This window comes from Temnothorax longispinosus, chromosome 1 (genome assembly GCF_030848805.1).
Source record: "Temnothorax longispinosus isolate EJ_2023e chromosome 1, Tlon_JGU_v1, whole genome shotgun sequence".
Lineage (NCBI taxonomy): Eukaryota > Metazoa > Arthropoda > Insecta > Hymenoptera > Formicidae > Temnothorax > Temnothorax longispinosus.
Window position 1 is genome coordinate 27730542 of NC_092358.1, and position 16772 is coordinate 27747313.

General features: G+C 40.4%; 1 protein-coding gene across 3 annotated transcripts in view; it reads left to right on the plus strand.

Moving 5' to 3' along the window:
* Window positions 1-16772, plus strand: part of Gefmeso (Guanine nucleotide exchange factor in mesoderm) — a 40982-nt gene that overhangs the window by 11875 nt on the left and 12335 nt on the right. The window contains exon 1 of one of the 3 annotated variants that reach the window (XM_071794570.1): window positions 14466-16332. The exons of 1 other annotated variant lie outside the window; for it this stretch is intronic. The gene's annotated coding sequence lies outside the window, so the exon portion shown is untranslated. Of the gene's footprint in view, window positions 1-14465; window positions 16333-16772 lie in introns of those variants that run through there. One more of the 3 variants, XM_071794576.1, reaches the window with a different exon arrangement.

Here is a 16772-nt window from a genome sequence, read left to right on the forward strand (position 1 = left end):
TTATCGAGTTGCTGAGTTGAATTTATTAATTCCATTTACTATAGATCTATTATTATAATCTGATCCACATTGTTAGAAACTAGATAACGTTTCGTTTGCCGAGAGAGATAAGCGTCAAAATGGTTTTCAAAATTAAAACTTTATTATATAGACTTGTTTTTTTAATGATTTACGATCTCTGGTCATAATTAATTCGTTGTAATTAATTTAGCAGTTTGTGGCTGACCTCGATCATTTATTTTGTCGATTGGCAAATAGCAATTTGAAAATCCTTGCTTTCGATTCTTCTCTGAAATCCCCATGCCTCTCGCACCGATCGCTATTTCTTATGACATCAGTTCGGGACAGTTATTGGTCGGCGCAAATTATAGCTATTGCCTGTCGTTGCAGTGGAAGTATGCAAATCAGATTTCATTAATAAAACCGCGATCATTGGATGGTTTCGGAGATATCGTGGGCGATATCTCGAGGTCTATCTTGAGACGCGATGTATCCCGCTCTTCCGCTATATATAATATCGTATACAGACGCCCCTTTATTATTACGAATGCGCGAGTCCTTGTTCAATATTCATAGCGCGTCGCGCAAAAAGCATCTTTGCCGATGATAGTCTTGTTACGCGTGTCATCATACATTACGCGATTCTTGGTATCGCCGGGCTTAACCCTCGGCTATAGCTGATGGTGGTATCGCTCGCTCGCGCATTCAGGTCGCTCGAGTTGCGAGCTTTATTAATTGATGAGATGCTGGTAAAACTTTATACTTTATATATATAATTCAAAAGTCTTGAGACAAACAGTATCTTAACATGTGGTTTCTTACAGATTATGGTTTCGGGAGAAGATTCACGTATAATTGCCGAATATGTTTAAGGAATTTTTTTCCTTAGTTAATGCATTAGAAAATTATATTAATTAATAGGTTAGTAAATTGAAGTAAAATGAAATCTTATGATTATATATTGTCAAATATATCGTATATAACGTACGCTTAAACTATGTGACTACATATAGAATAAGTATTTATCTTTATTTCTTAGACGATGCCGTTCAGATAATCGAACGTGGTTAAACATTCAATGTTCTACTGTTTATGAATCCTAATAATATGGCTTTTTGATAAAGTTACGTATTTCGTAGTACGCGTCTCGTTAGCGGCTTGAAGAAAATAGAAATATATATTTTATCGCATTCCTCCCCGTTCTAACATTCGCAGCCATCGTGATATACAAAAGATAACGCGGACGACGTAAGACACAATGGAATGTCCTTTGTGAACCGGCTATTTCATTGCCATAAACGTATATAGCGATGTTAGATTAGCTAATATCTTACAATTAGGCGTGAAGAAAGAGAATAACGTGTAAATAATTACCCATTGTTTTGCAGAAGAAATCAGAAAAATTCTTGTCTGTAAAAATTTACTTTTATTTATATTTATTTATATTTTAAATTTTTACATGACTTTCGAAAGACCAATAAAAAGTCCACATCTTTCTGCATAATAACAGCGCATGTTCGAAAGATTAATGCAATTGGCTCGAAATCCGAGGGGCAACCTCTCCATCTGTTGATGCATTTATCGACCGTTGCAAGTGGACTCGCGTTATCACGATACGTACGAGATAAGATAATAATTGTACGTAGTACGAGGTGTCGGACATAATAATAACAACGTGACGCTCTTCGTTGAATCTGAATACTTCGCCGGTGTTGCTCTATTTATTCTGAGGGCCAGCACGTCCACGAGTATATAGATTTCGTCATCCACGAGCGTTACAGAAATAAAACAGAGTGGCGGATCAATCGAATATTCATTTTAATCGCGATGCATATATGTAGATGAGAGTAGATATCCATATTTCAACGCATTGTTGAGTGGCTTTATAACTGTTAACTATTCAATCTTTTACTCTTTTTTTTTTTAATTTGAAAGCACGCAAAGTAGAAAGTAAAATGTTTTAGCAATTTCACTTTTCGAGAAATCATTGTGTCCGCGTCGCCGCCGCTGTATTATTCATGAATGTCGGTATATCGAACGTGCGCTTCTCTTTTTGGCGATAGCTGTGAAATTTTCACGACGCGAGACTTTCGCGGGGTGTCGTGACAAGATTAATTGCGACCGGTCGAAAATTGCCGGCGCTCGCACGCGCTCGAACAGCTGCGTTGCTGATCCGTACGGTAAACTCGGTGCTCTCTAATTGCGACAATTGACCGTCATTGTTCCTTGGGCACGTACGTACGTAAGACGAGGAGAATGCTTTGACCGTGCCCCGCACGTCGCGTCATAGCGCCATGAAAACTGACCGCCGCACCGTGACCGGTACGCCCCGGTGTCCGTTTTTTCTATCGTCGACTTTCGAACCGTGCGCCGCGCGTGAAATAATTAGAGGCACGCGCGTGAAAATCCGACCGCGGAAACCGGAAAGTATCGCCGGAACGACCGGAAATACCACAATGGATTTTAAAGTAGACTATTTAATAATTAACGACCATCGTAAAATTATGAAAGACAATGGCTTGTTAATTTTATCACTGAGTATAATTGCCACGCCATCGTAATGTATGTGTGACCAATAAGTTGAAAATTTGCAAGATACGTTTTAAATTAATATATAATGTATTGATTTTAGAATATTATGGTTGTGTAAAGTTTATAAAATGTATTATTATAAGAATTAATATTAGGTACTTGTAATAAAATAATTTTTGTATTATTTTTATTTACTGACGACTGTTTAACGTGTTATTAGAAAATCATGATGCTATATTTACAATTTCACAATTAATTTGTTTCACTTTAAACAAGCAGATAGTTCTCAAATTTAATTAATGCACCTTTCTGAAATTACTTCGTAGATTTTCACATTTATGCCATATAAACGGCAAAGAAGGAGCAATAGACTACTTCATGATTAAATGTATTAAGTTATATAAGACTAATTCGTTAAATACACCTACTGGTTTTTCTCGTTAACCTTAGCGTTGTTGAGATTGTAAATGTATAATTATATGTTTATATGTCCTCCTGAGAAAGTCATTATGCGAGATATAACTTGTACAGAAGGTATAAATAGCTTTTCGATTCAATTTTATCTACTACGAAATGCGCAATAACGGCGATTATATCTCTCATGTTTGCGTGAGCATAACGAAAATCATTTTATGTCGGGAACACTCTATATTTATATCAATCCGCTATCGTAAATGGAGCATTTTCTTCCAACACATATCTGAGAAAGTGACAAAAGAACCAAAAAGAACAATCCGTTTACTCCTGGCAAACCAACCGGTACCATATTTCGCTCGTGCGATGATAAAAATCAAAAACCAAATGGGCGATACTAAACGAATAGTTATCTATTTATAGCGAACGCCTTCGTACGCGGCTCGGTATCTAATTGCGCAAAAAATCGCGTAAATGTTCGCGAGCGATCGGCGCGGGTTCTAGGTGAGTCGATTCGCTACTAATACACGGTGAAATATTGCAAAACGTTCCCGGAGCAAGGCTTATTCGCAATGATTTTCGTAATTAGAAAGCATCGGCGAGCATATAGCGATTATTAAGTATACAACGCGGTGTATCGCCGCGTATGTTAGATCCCTGATTGGACCTGTCAATGTCGCGCCAGTAACAATCGGATTGCGCGATTCGCCCAACCCAGACTTCGAGAAACCGCGCGACCGTCGCCCGATCGGTTTTGCCGTCTTTAATCACGCTACGACGCGCGGCGATCTAATCGCACCGCTCGAGGGAACTTGCAAATTTATTGCGATAACGCCAGCATTGTCTCCGTTAATTACCTCCACCGCACAAGCACATTAGTACCCAGGGTCGCAAAAGTTCTCAAACAGAGCCGATGATTGTGAGACTGGAGACCGTCCAGCTAGCAACCTATTTTGGCTTGGCTCGTACAAAAGAAAGAGAAAAAAAATTAAACAAGTTGCTGTATATGACAAATGGACTGCGATCGTGATAATTGTTTCTCAATTAACAAAACAAATAATCTTTTTGGCAAACAATTTCAATACCATTCAGAATGTTGAAAATTTGGCGAATAGACGCGCGCGCGGGGTTCGATAGCTGGAATCCGATAGCTTATACGCAACAGGTCGACCGCGTGGTGAAAACTATTCGCGAAGGAGAGGAAAAAAAAAAGAGTCCGGGAGGCAATAGTTATTCGCGCCGCGATCCCAGAGTGCGAGAAATCACTTTCATCGCTCCTCTTTCACGCCGGGGAAAGATTACGGAGAGAGTGCTAAAGGGGATGTGGACCTCGACGTAACGAACCGATCAAATTACTCAGGAGCTAGAAGGTACTTTGAGCTGATTTCCACGACGATCCGATCAGCGGCTGGCTCGCATTTCCCGTTGCCGGATCAAGCAGATATCGAGGGACCCATAACGTGGCGTTATCAAAACAGAAGTACTTTCTGAGAGAATATTATTGTCAAATAATGTAAGGAAAGCGAAGGGGATTTCATTAACGCATATGATTAGAAGCTTTTTGTTGGCGCCTTATCGCGCGATGCATTGAAACCCCTCTCTGCTTCTGTAAGACCTTTTGACACGTTATCGTCGTTTCATCACACTTTGTACACATCGCGTCGTGTGGTTAAACGAAAAGAGGTGACCGGCTTTCAAAATTGTGGGTTAACGGGCGGTAGTCATCGTACCTTTGAGTCCTTTTTTGGAAATCTGCGGCACGTGCACGTGCAATGCCGTCGATTGCGGGCTTATTTTTAAACGTAAACTTAAACCGGTATTACGTCCATACGTCCAAGCGGAATTTTTCTCACGAGGAAGAAAGTAACAACCTCGGCTCCCATTCCTTTCGGTGCAATATGTATTTGCATTCGGGTCCCAGATCCTTTTCATAAAAGCAGGATTACTTCGAATTGGCAAAAAAAAATAGAGGAATTGCAATTCTTCTAATCTTCCCTAAATTTTTCTAAAAAGAGACTCAAAAAGTGAGAGAGAAAGAGGGACAAAACGATTTTAAGCCACGTATAGACGCTGGGTAAAACAATAAGTATAAAAGATGAAGTCCATTGTTTCTCTACGGATGATCGAAAGGATTTGTAAGTACCTGAAAGTTGAAAGTACTCATTTAAATTTATATTAAAGTTTCAATCAAGTTTTTGATCGAAATTTTCACTTTTGTCCCGTTTTCTGGTTGGCCCAGTCGAGTATGTATAAGAGATTCTTTTTTTCTCAATTTCATCCGAACGGAACATCTTCGAGGTCATGTCGATATTTTCCTCGGTGATGTTTTTTTTCCCCTTTCCTTACGATGCAACAACATACGACGCGGTGCCGGCGCGGTCCGGTCGGCCGATCCCATGCGGAGGCGCCGCTCCTTGGAGAAAAACGATCCGACGAGCAGACATCCGACACTGCGGACTTTCTTTCTCTATCCCTCGTCGTTCCTCCACAGCCCGCGCTCTTCCTCCCTCGTTCTCTCTTTCTCCCTCTTCTTCTCTTCCTCTTTCTGCGGTGTGATGAGATATACTTAGGGATACTAATACGTCCGAGGACAGGCGCGTAGCTACTTGTTCTGAGAGCAAACGCGAAGGAACCATATTTAGTTTTCACTTTTAAGAACGTTAGAAAATATTTTTCTTTGATTGGGATCTGACTATCGCCAATAGCTCGTAAAGTAGAAGTCGAATTTATTGCCGTATCTATTCGAAATTTAAATTATTAAGTGAGATGTTTATTATTAAGATATTCGCGATTTAAATTCCTCTTTAATGTTATATAAAATAACACGTGATAATAAACAATGGAATCCACTTGCCTTCAGTATTTTAAAATACCTGTTGTTTTATAAAATTTTTGCAAGTTGACATGGTAAAAAGTAATAAAAATAATTTATGTTTCTCCCACACATAGATATACATATAATTTATTTTTCGAGAGAAAACAGTCAATCTCGGGCGAGTTATTTCGCATTAAATTTTGAAGTAATGAGATACACGGTTATTTCCGACGTGGATAAAAACGAATTAAAGAGATGTGGGGCAATAAAGAATATAAAAACTCGAATATCTCTCGTAGCTACTCCGCTGGCCGAGAACCGTGGCGGCGACGAGGAGCGGCGCGGTGCGGTACGGGAGGACGCGGATTGGCGCCATCCCCTACCGCACGCATTATTCCGCGTGCACTTTTCTTCCTTCAGACGCACGCGGTACGTCATGTTACGCAGCGAACTCCGGCGTTTTATGGGAGGGAGCAGTGTCCGTTGCGCCTAACATAAGACCATAAGATCTGGTTCTAAGATCTAGTCGATGCATTATTTCTAATCCAGTTAAATTTGTATAATGCAGCGCGCGTTCTGCGCAACACACATGCATTTATTTGTATACATATATTTATACATTTAAATATTTTCTATACAATTTTTCTGTAAATATATATATTTTTATATATATAAGTATAATACAAAAGTTATGCAGAGAAATATTAAACCCGACACATCTAATTTACCATTTAATTCAAAAACAGATAATATATAATATTACCAATAATTTTGCGATATTTATACAGCCACTTATAAGAGTCAGAGTTGACTGCGTCAATTATATTAATTTTAATTAATTAAAATGTTTTCACTTCCGAACACTTATATACTTAATGTGCCGTTTATTTAGTGGAATGCGAATAATAGAATTTGCCTGACGATTCTACTTGAGTGAAAAGATGACGGACACACTCTCGAGTGCGATAGAAAAAACGTTGCATGAATGAAACCTCGCTGTTGGGGTCCGGCAGACCCCTCTCGATGATACAAGGGTTAATTGACGATCAAATTGCGGCGAGGTCACTACGTATAAGCCGAGGATGGATCCCGTTTCGGATGCATAATCAAGATTTATTTGGCATATATTTTTAGAACGCGGTCCGGAGAGTATATCTTTTCTCGAGTGCTTCTGATACACGAATTCTAATGATAGGTTTATAGCGTCCAAACTGCTCCCGAGAGAATCGCAAGTAAGCTTTTTGTACAACTAAAAGTATCGAGACAACATCGCGTTAGATATACATGTGTTTCTATCGCGACAAGTTTCTTATCTCTCGGCTTTCTCGGCGTTTAATCTCTTAACTCAACGGTTTGGTAGGATCTTCTTATTCGTCAGCCTTTAACGAAGTGAAACATCAACGATTTCAAGAAGCTAACTGATATAGAATTTAATGTGAGAAATATAAATCAACGTATTCCTTATTCAAAATGTAATTTTTATTTTCCTTATATTTTCTTACAAATAATACCTCTATCAGAAAAACAGCGCTTTTTCTATATCTACATATTACCGACAAATAGAAAATGAATTAAAATAATACAACAAAGATTTTGTAAAAAGTTTATGAGTATATTTGCGAGAAGAAACGCAGTTTTTTTATCAAAGCGTCATCTAATTTTAATTTTTAGACCACTGAATATTCTCCACGCTGAAGATGGGAACGTGTAGATAGGATTATACTCAATCAAAGGGTCTCAGAGGTTTATCCATTTGTTAAGATCATTTAATAAACTATCGTAAAAAGCCCGCAATTTTACAAACGCGCGTTCGAGTCGAGAATGCTTCCACGCGCGTTATATTATTGCGGGCTCTCGCATATGCTCTCGCGTTACGAATCACCGAGAATCACGGGCTAACGAACGCCGTGCTCGGTTTTCGCTTATCGGAGTAAACGCCCCGCCCGGGTGCCCCGAATTGAACCTTATCATTTTCCACGTACGGAAGCACTTATGTTAAACTCGAGAGATCGATGCGTGACGATGCACCGCGGAGTATGCCGCATGCAATACGCGGCCCGATACCTTCTGTACCTTTCACCGAGTTCGATAAGGAATTATATTTAAACCAACGACACGTAACGTCGCGCAGCTGAGGGAATGAAGAAATCGCCGCGCCGGCGCGCGCGTTTTATTGCGATTTATCCGCATTCGCGGAATGCGATATCGTAATTGCATTACAGAAGGACAACCACACACTTCTCTTTCTTCGATATAATACCCCGTTACTATTCAATTTTCCAGCTCGGGGAACACGCGTTTAACGACACGAAAGTACCGAATACGCGAATTATCTTCTTTCACTCCTTATTTTCGCAATTATACGAAAACTGCGTTGTTGTAAAAGCATATGCAGCGAGTAAATCGTTCTGGAAGCAATCTTGTCCAAATCGTCGGTGCTCCTGCCATTTACTCTTGGCAGCCAAAAGAAAAATAAGACGGCAGACCAACAAAGAATCGGTGAGTGCGTTTCCATCTCGATCTACGAATGTCCGACGTCGGAAACTTTCTCAGTGCGGAATGAAAATGCGCGGCGCCGTTCAAGAAGGCACGTGTGGCATTCAGCCATTCATGCATCACTCATCTATACGGGGTGCTCCGTAACAACACGTACATCGGAGATTCCTCGACTAATTTAAAGTTGATGATTTTATCTCGGTTACTATCTCTTTTTATATTTTACTTCATTTCACATAATTCATTTCATGCTTTTATTTAAAAAATTTGTTAATCTATAAAAAGGAAAAGCTTTAACATTTTGTTATCTAAGTAACCTGCAGTTTCGATTTAATTAGCGAAATGCCAAATGCCCTCATACCATTTATAATTTAGAAACTGTGACTTTATACTTGGCAAATTTTATTAAGCAACGATCGACTTCCAATTGCCGCAAGAATCCGTGAGCAAAGTTCACCGCTCTATCATTTCCAAACACTCCGTATATATACCGACCAATTGTAAGTATAAGATGCCTAATATCGGCGCGTGGAAAGGCGAAATAATTATTGACCATAGCCGAGAATCGCGCCGGTAGAGTTTGTTAACATCATGAAAGTGCATTTCTGCGAACCGTTCTCGATTTCTTTGCCGGGACTATCACTCTATTAACCCAGAGAGACTGAACCGACAGCGAATCGCGATCGTTATCAAAGAGAGTCATTCAACCAAGTTCAGATACATATTAAACAGATATCACCGGATGCCAGAAGTCAGAAGTATGCCCACGTACTTGGTGAACGTCAAACGCGTGTGGGACGGGACGACTACTGAACCGGCGCGGCGGCTGTTGACACCGGCGCGCGGTCCGGGACCGAATTGAACGGTATACCAAATATCGTTTGCGTCATGGAAAATCAGCGGCGCAGCTGCGCGGATCGTTTCTCTATCGAGAGGACACCGCGAGGCGGTTTCCTTTTCCCGCGAGACGGAAAACTTTCTCAAGATGCAACGATCTCGCTCGCTCGACCGCACGGTGCGTACAACGCGTTCGCGGAAGGTCTATATATAGCGGCGCCGCCGCGGCCGCAGATATACGCGCCCGAGTTTAATGTTGCGACCGGGCCGGGAGCCCGAGTTCGTAAGTAACTGCGGGCGTGAAATCCGGTTCGCGCGCCGGCATTGCCGCGAATACGTGTTATTATCGTCGTCCGATCGGAAACTGGCCGGATAGGAGCTTTCATAAGCGCGCGCGCGCACGCGACACCCGTCGATCGTCGTCCCACGGGCCAGGTATGCCGACCGGATCGCGCCGGGATGTCCTGGATACATCGATGACCGGCTACTCCAGAAACTGGATTCGACGGTTCGACGGAAAAAGGAATATCTGGGATTTTCGGCCGGCTGCGCGTGAAAACAACGCCGTTTCTCGCGTGGATTCCTCGGGGAGAAACGCCTTCAAGCTCGAAATGACGAAGAAATTGTTCTTGGAATTTAACACCGCGCGCGCTATCGATGTCCCACAGGAAATGAATCAGAAGTCGGCTGAAATTTGCAATTTCATTTTTACATCGAAAAGGATTACGTAAAAATTTTCTCCGATAATTTTATGTAAGATGTTTTTAAAGCATACAAGCGTTTTATTCCCATAAGAGATTATTTCTAGAGAGAAATTGTGAGGTGCAACGGGGATAAATTAGAGGTCGAGAAAATCAAGGCGTTGCGGAGCAGCGACGCTCGCAAGGAGATAAGAGAGTATCAAGGTCGACGCGATATCGTAGTTCGATTTACGCGAGAGAAGAAGGTATCGAATTTCCGTAAACACGGTGTACCTGACATGGAAAGAAGTTACACCAGTTTATTAAATGATCTTAACAAATGGATAAACCTCTGAGAGCCTTTGATTGAGTATAATCCTATCTACACGTTCCCATCTTCAGTGTGGAGATATTCAGTGGTCTAAAAATTAAAATTAGATGACGCTTTGATAAAAAAACTGCGTTTCTTCTCGCAAATATACTCATAAACTTTTTACAAAATCTTTGTTGTATTATTTTAATTCATTTTCTATTTGTCGGTAATATGTAGATATAGAAAAAGCGCTGTTTTTCTGATAGAGGTATTATTTGTAAGAAAATATAAGGAAAATAAAAATTACATTTTGAATAAGGAATACGTTGATTTATATTTCTCACATTAAATTCTATATCAGTTAGCTTCTTGAAATCGTCGATGTTTCACATCGTTAAAGGCTGACGAATAAGAAGATCCTAACCAAACCGTTGAGTTAAGAGATTAAACGCTGAGAAGGCCGAGAGATAAGCAACTTGTCGCGATAGAAACACATGTATATCTAACGCGATGTTGTCTCGATACTTTTAGTTGTACAAAAAGCTTACTTGCGATTCTCTCGGGAGCAGTTTGGACGCTATAAACCTATCATTAGAATTCGTGTATCAGAAGCACTCGAGAAAAGATATACTCTCCGGACCGCGTTCTAAAAATATATGCCAAATAAATCTTGATTAAAACGTAAATGGTTTAAAACGTAAATATAATTCCTTATCGAACTCGGTGAAAGGTACAGAAGGTATCGGGCCGCGTATTGCATGCGGCATACTCCGCGGTGCATCGTCACGCATCGATCTCTCGAGTTTAACATAAGTGCTTCCGTACGTGGAAAATGATAAGGTTCAATTCGGGGCCCCCGGGCGGGGCGTTTACTCCGATAAGCGAAAACCGAGCACGGCGTTCGTTAGCCCGTGATTCTCGGTGATTCGTAACGCGAGAGCATATGCGAGAGCCCGCAATAATATAACGCGCGTGGAAGCATTCTCGACTCGAACGCGCGTTTGTAAAATTGCGGGCTTTTTACGATCGAGTGTTGCGCGAGCTTCGTTCCCGCGAGTCCGCGACGCGGAATTTCCGTGCCAAGAGCCATTCAATTCGAGGAGGACGCATTTCTTTGACCTTGAGGAACCTGAGCGACAGCAACTCGTCGCGACTCTTACGACAGCCGCATGTCCTCGGCTGAGAACGTAAGAACGTTGCGATGCATCAAATATATATTCGCGTTGAAGAATTCGCGTGCGAAGCGGCGAACGGTTCATCGGAAAATCCCCGTATGTGCGTGCGTGCGTGTGCGCGGATGCGCGGGTGCGCGTGCATCATCCCGACGCCGCTAAATATAACAGTACGCTTGTAACATAATTAATGCCGCGTCGGGCTGAGCAAACAGAAGCACGCGCCGTTTACGAATTGCTTGCGTTTACCCTTTGACTGTCAATTAGCGAATACCACGTACGTTTCTCGTCGTCACGTGTATAGGTATATACATACGTGCGGCTCGGGTACTCCGGAAACGCCGTGGGATCTCCGAGACATAATAATTTTAAATGACGTATATAGCTTTGTGTGAGACTGCAGATTTATATGTGACACGCATCGCTTAGAAAACTCTTAAGAATGTATTATATATTTCTTTATGCGAGACTTATCAAAGTAATAGTTCTTTGCAATAGTTCTTTAAATTGTGTGTCATGCTGAGATACACAATTGGAGACAAAGATAATAAAATGATCGGCAATAAGTGAATGCCAATGCGCGAAATTATATTAGGAATCGCGAAATCTATTAATAATTAATTAATTAGACAACGATCAACTTATGAGACGTTTTGGTCCACATTTTCAGACTCTTTAAGTAGTGATATAGATAATTAATAAAATTATAGTCTTGAAAATCAGGCAAGATAAAATATCAATAAGTTTCTTGCCAATATGCAATTTTTTCAGATATTAAGATTCTTTTGTACAGAATAGATTGCCGTCAATTTACGACTAATTTAGATTAAGACTCGATAAGTGATCGTTTATATTAAAGATAATGCTTACGAGATTATTCGATCGGATAATAAGCCAGGCGCACACGCGATATCCCTATGATGGATTTCCTTTACCCGTGAAAGCATTTCGTTTTCTATGCACTTTCCGAAAGTGTGCCGCATACAGGGGACAAATTTAGCTTATCGTTCCACTGTCGAGTTCCAGCACTTAGCGCAAGTGCCCTCTCGTCATCGCTATATAATCGCTATAATCCGCGAACAAACGCGCTCTCAGTATTTCCCGAGGATACCGTTAGGCCCTTGATTTTACTCGGAATCCACGCTTATAGACGCGCTTCGATACGGTATTTCGATGATTCATATAATTCGCGGCCGAACCGGTTCAGGCTGGACGCGGGGCGCGCAAGGGCACGGAGGGGCCCGGGACCCCCTGGCATCCGCCTAATGCCTGGCTCTCGTGTTATTCACTTCCCTCTCGGTTCAAATTCCTCTTTCCAGAGCAACGAGAGCCGAGAGAGCCTTTTATCGGCGTGTGACGCGCGCCGTGCGGCAGCGGCTGCGGCCGCGGTTGGTGGCTTAGAGTACTCGGTGAGTCACTCTCAGTGACTGGCTCGTTGTAATTCATTGCGACGATTGAACCCCCCCTACCTCTCGCGCGTACGCACTGAAGCGGCTTTCACACCTAGGAGTAGCTTATAGGCTTTTAAAATTATCTTGAAAAAAAAAAGAGAGATAAAAGACGCCGAGTCTGAGCTACAAAAAGTAGCATTGTATCGATATATCTTGATAAGGCTAAAAGAAATTTTTAAAGTAAAAGATATTACGGTTTGAAGAATATTTTGCACATAATCTTATATTGTTAGTTCCTTTTTCTACAAGAAATGATTTAAACAAATCGCGCCACAAAGGAATGTTTCTGCATTCGTGAATATTTGATTAAAACTCGAGAGGAGAATGAATTTAACGTGTACTTTCGATTTTGAAGAATAGAAGAAGTCAATATGTGAAAACAAATATATAAAATCTTTTCTAAAACACATCAGCTTCTAAAACAGCTTTATAAAGTTAAAATTTTGAATATTGGAAACAAGAGATAAAGAGAAGGTATTATTCAATTATTAAAATCTGGTGTTTTATTAAAAATTTGATCGATATTTGATTTAAAAGATAAGAGAAAATTGCTTTAATTCCAATGATTCATTATGTATTCATAATGATTTATAGCTGGCTTAATTTCTACGTTCGATGAGGGGAACGTTATTTTTATTTATTTATTGTGCGCAATCAATCGATTATTTAATAGAAAGTACTAAGTACATTCACGATTAATTAAAACGTCATTCCATTATGATAAGTCAATATGAGCGTGTGCCACATATATCGATCATATTGCATTTTAAAGTCGCGTACGCCGCAAGATTATCGCTGAAAATTCGTGAGCGACAGATTACTTTGCACATATATCTCTGAGAACCATCGGAAAATCGATGTCCTGTTATACATGTGCATTGATCCGTGATATATCGATGTAACGTTTTAATAGTCGAGTTATTAATCAGATTGACATACCCAGCTATAGGCGTATTATGCAATTGTCGTTCGGCTTAACTTTAGCCTCCGTATTACGCGGGATATCGCACGATACGTCTTTTCCGTCTCGTGCTTTAATCGCATTTAGAAAACGAGATTCATATACTTCATTACATGACAGAGATAGGTGTCTAAGCTGTGCACGAGTTTTACAGAAAAATTATATTATATAATACAAATTATCAAAGGTAGGAAAGATATGACCATATACACGGATACGCACGCAAAAGCATTTATGCAGAAATAATTGTTTCGTAACGATGATACACATATCCGTAACACAACCTGTCTTTCTCTCATTTTATGCTGTATTTGCGATATTGGAGTAACTCACGCGTTTCATATGATTCCTGAGGAATCTTAAAACGAGAGAAGGTCTTTCGACTATCGCGATAACGCAACCCTACCACGCGGTCGGACGAGACAATGGCACACGTTCTCCACGGCGATCGACGACGCGGCGACGTCCCGCATTGAGTTTATTCCCATCGCGTTGTATCGCGTATAGATAATCGCGCCGGCGCTGCAGCAATTACCACACCTCTAATTCCCGGTCCGAGTCACACTCTCTCGTGGCCGATGTCAATAACTGTCGGTTATCCGACGCCGATTATCCGGCGACGTAGGACGACAGATAGGAATGCGCTCGACGGTCGCTTATCGCGATCCGACACCCGCTCCGCCTCCTCAGACGTTGTGGACGCCGGCTTAACGAGCCGCTCCGGCATCGAGGCATTTCGATCCCGTGGTCGTCCATCCGAGAGTTGGCACACTCGCTCCATTCCCATCCTCGACCGCCTCCCGTCGCCAGTATCTACCTGTTGCTCGAGCAGCGAAGGCTGGCTCGGTCTCTACCTGGCACTTGGCAGCCGAGACCTATACTCGCGTCGCGACGTCGCGCGTCTTTCCTTTTCTCTTTTCATTTGCACGGTGCATTTTTCGATCACAGTGGGACACGTTCCAACTACCGATCAGCAGCGGACGAACTACTCCTTATCTCCCTTATCGCGCGTGCCGTGTGACGTGTGGAACAAGGGTGATTCAAACGCGTATCGGTCGCCCACCGCAGATGATTTAAGTTTTCTTTGATCGCATCGAGATACTTTTCGGTAATTGAAACAGTTTGAGATGTTAACTCCGCTTCGTTCGTTCGGTCGATGCGATCCGCAATATCTCGTGCTGGACTTACCTGTGTTACGAAGGTGATCGACGTCCGCCTATAATGCTCCTTGTCCTGGCGGAGCGTGAGATCGGCATTACTCACGATGTCACGTGAACGTGACGGTACAATCGTTACGGAGAAACGGATTTTGCTCCCGGACTGGCCCTAAACCCTTTATGTCTTTCCCTCGCAATATCATCTCGACTGTCGCAATCCCTTGACTTGCCTCCTGATGCACTTGGCTTGGAAGTTCTCTAATCACGCGGACTTCTGTCCAGCCACCTCATCTAGGCTGCTTAAAAAAACTCCGACTACACGTTATGCGTTAGTAATCTTACAAAAAGAAGGCATTTTTTTTATATTATTTACTCTTATCTTTTATTAACTAAAAAAATTGTCGAAAGCGAAAGAGGAAGTGCCTGGTGTCCAATTAAAATTCTTGAAGAATTTATTGACACAGAAAGCGCTGAAACTTGAGAATCTTACGAAACGTCCTCCATATTGTTTTGAAAACAGGAGAACTGTTCGGTTCGGCTTACCAACGAACACGCGCGCGATACATTTAACGTAACATATAAATACGAACGACAGAAAACGATTTTTTCACGGAGAAAATAACAGCGTTTTATTTATATCCTTCCGGCATGAAGAGACTTAAGGGTTTACGAGCGAATAAACTTTGAGATCTTCGAGTCCCTATGTCTACTATTATAGCTCTCGGTCCTAAGATTCAAATGTATCAGTTTCGTTTTTAAAATGTATCACAGTCGTGTTCGAATTCTTTTCGAACGTTATACGACCAAAAATAATATCTCACAAATGATTATGTTAAAAACTTCAAAGAAAATAAATTTAAGTACCATTTACGAAAAATATATTAAAAAATAATATCCGACACAATTTAAACATAATTTATTTGTAGTTTCTTTTAGATTTGACATTTTCTCCGGACTTTAAATAAAAATTTAAAAAGGAATAATTATTTTAATGGATAAAAAAATTTGAAAATGAATAATGGACAATATATATTTTCTCTTTCGGCAAATTCGATAAAGTTATAAATCGCGGACGATCTTCAGAGCAAGATGTGCAAACACATTCTGATAGACAGATAGAGAAACTGTTTTCAATCGTTCCAATATTGTTCATCTCATGCATCTGTAACGTTTCTTTCAACCGAATCGTATTATTCATATGTTTTCATCTCTAAATGTTTTTCCTTGTTTGATTTAATGACTTTCCTTATTTCATGACGTAAATCATTGGATAATGGAAATATTCCATAATGATCTACAGTTGTTTTCATTCCTTTCTATCCTATTAAAACATATTTTATTGCTTACGATAAATAAGCGAAAGCTTGTAAAGGTAATGATAAATAACGGATCAGGATATATTGTAGTCAAAATCAATAGTAAATAGTATCCTTATGGCATGTGTATCATCTAAATAAGTCAAAAGAAATGCGTGTTCTCCTCCCATCTTTGACTTTGTCCTAAGGTAAGTTTAATGCAAATAGCTTTTAATTGAATTTTTTTATTGTAATAGCTTCTCCTTTTTTAATAATATTATATTTTAATAATATATTGCTCTTTAGAGTAGGTAATTATTATATATTATTCATGTATTACTTATTATTTGTTTCGACGTCAACGTTGTTCATCGGACTATTTGTCATTCTCATTATCTGTTTATTATTTTATGTAATTTTTTGTGCGTATTGTGTGTGTGTGTGTATGTGTGTGCGCGCGCACATATTCAGAATGCTCTATTTTGATTATCTTCATGACTTTATCTCTAAAAGCAGTAGTCGATAAAGAATGAAGTGTTTCAAAGTTGGTTTAAGAAGAATATTTTGTGATCATAACTTTTTTTATAGGAATATAGAGTTGCTTCTATTGCTTCGAAGAATATAGAGATTATTTTTATTTTAAATAAAA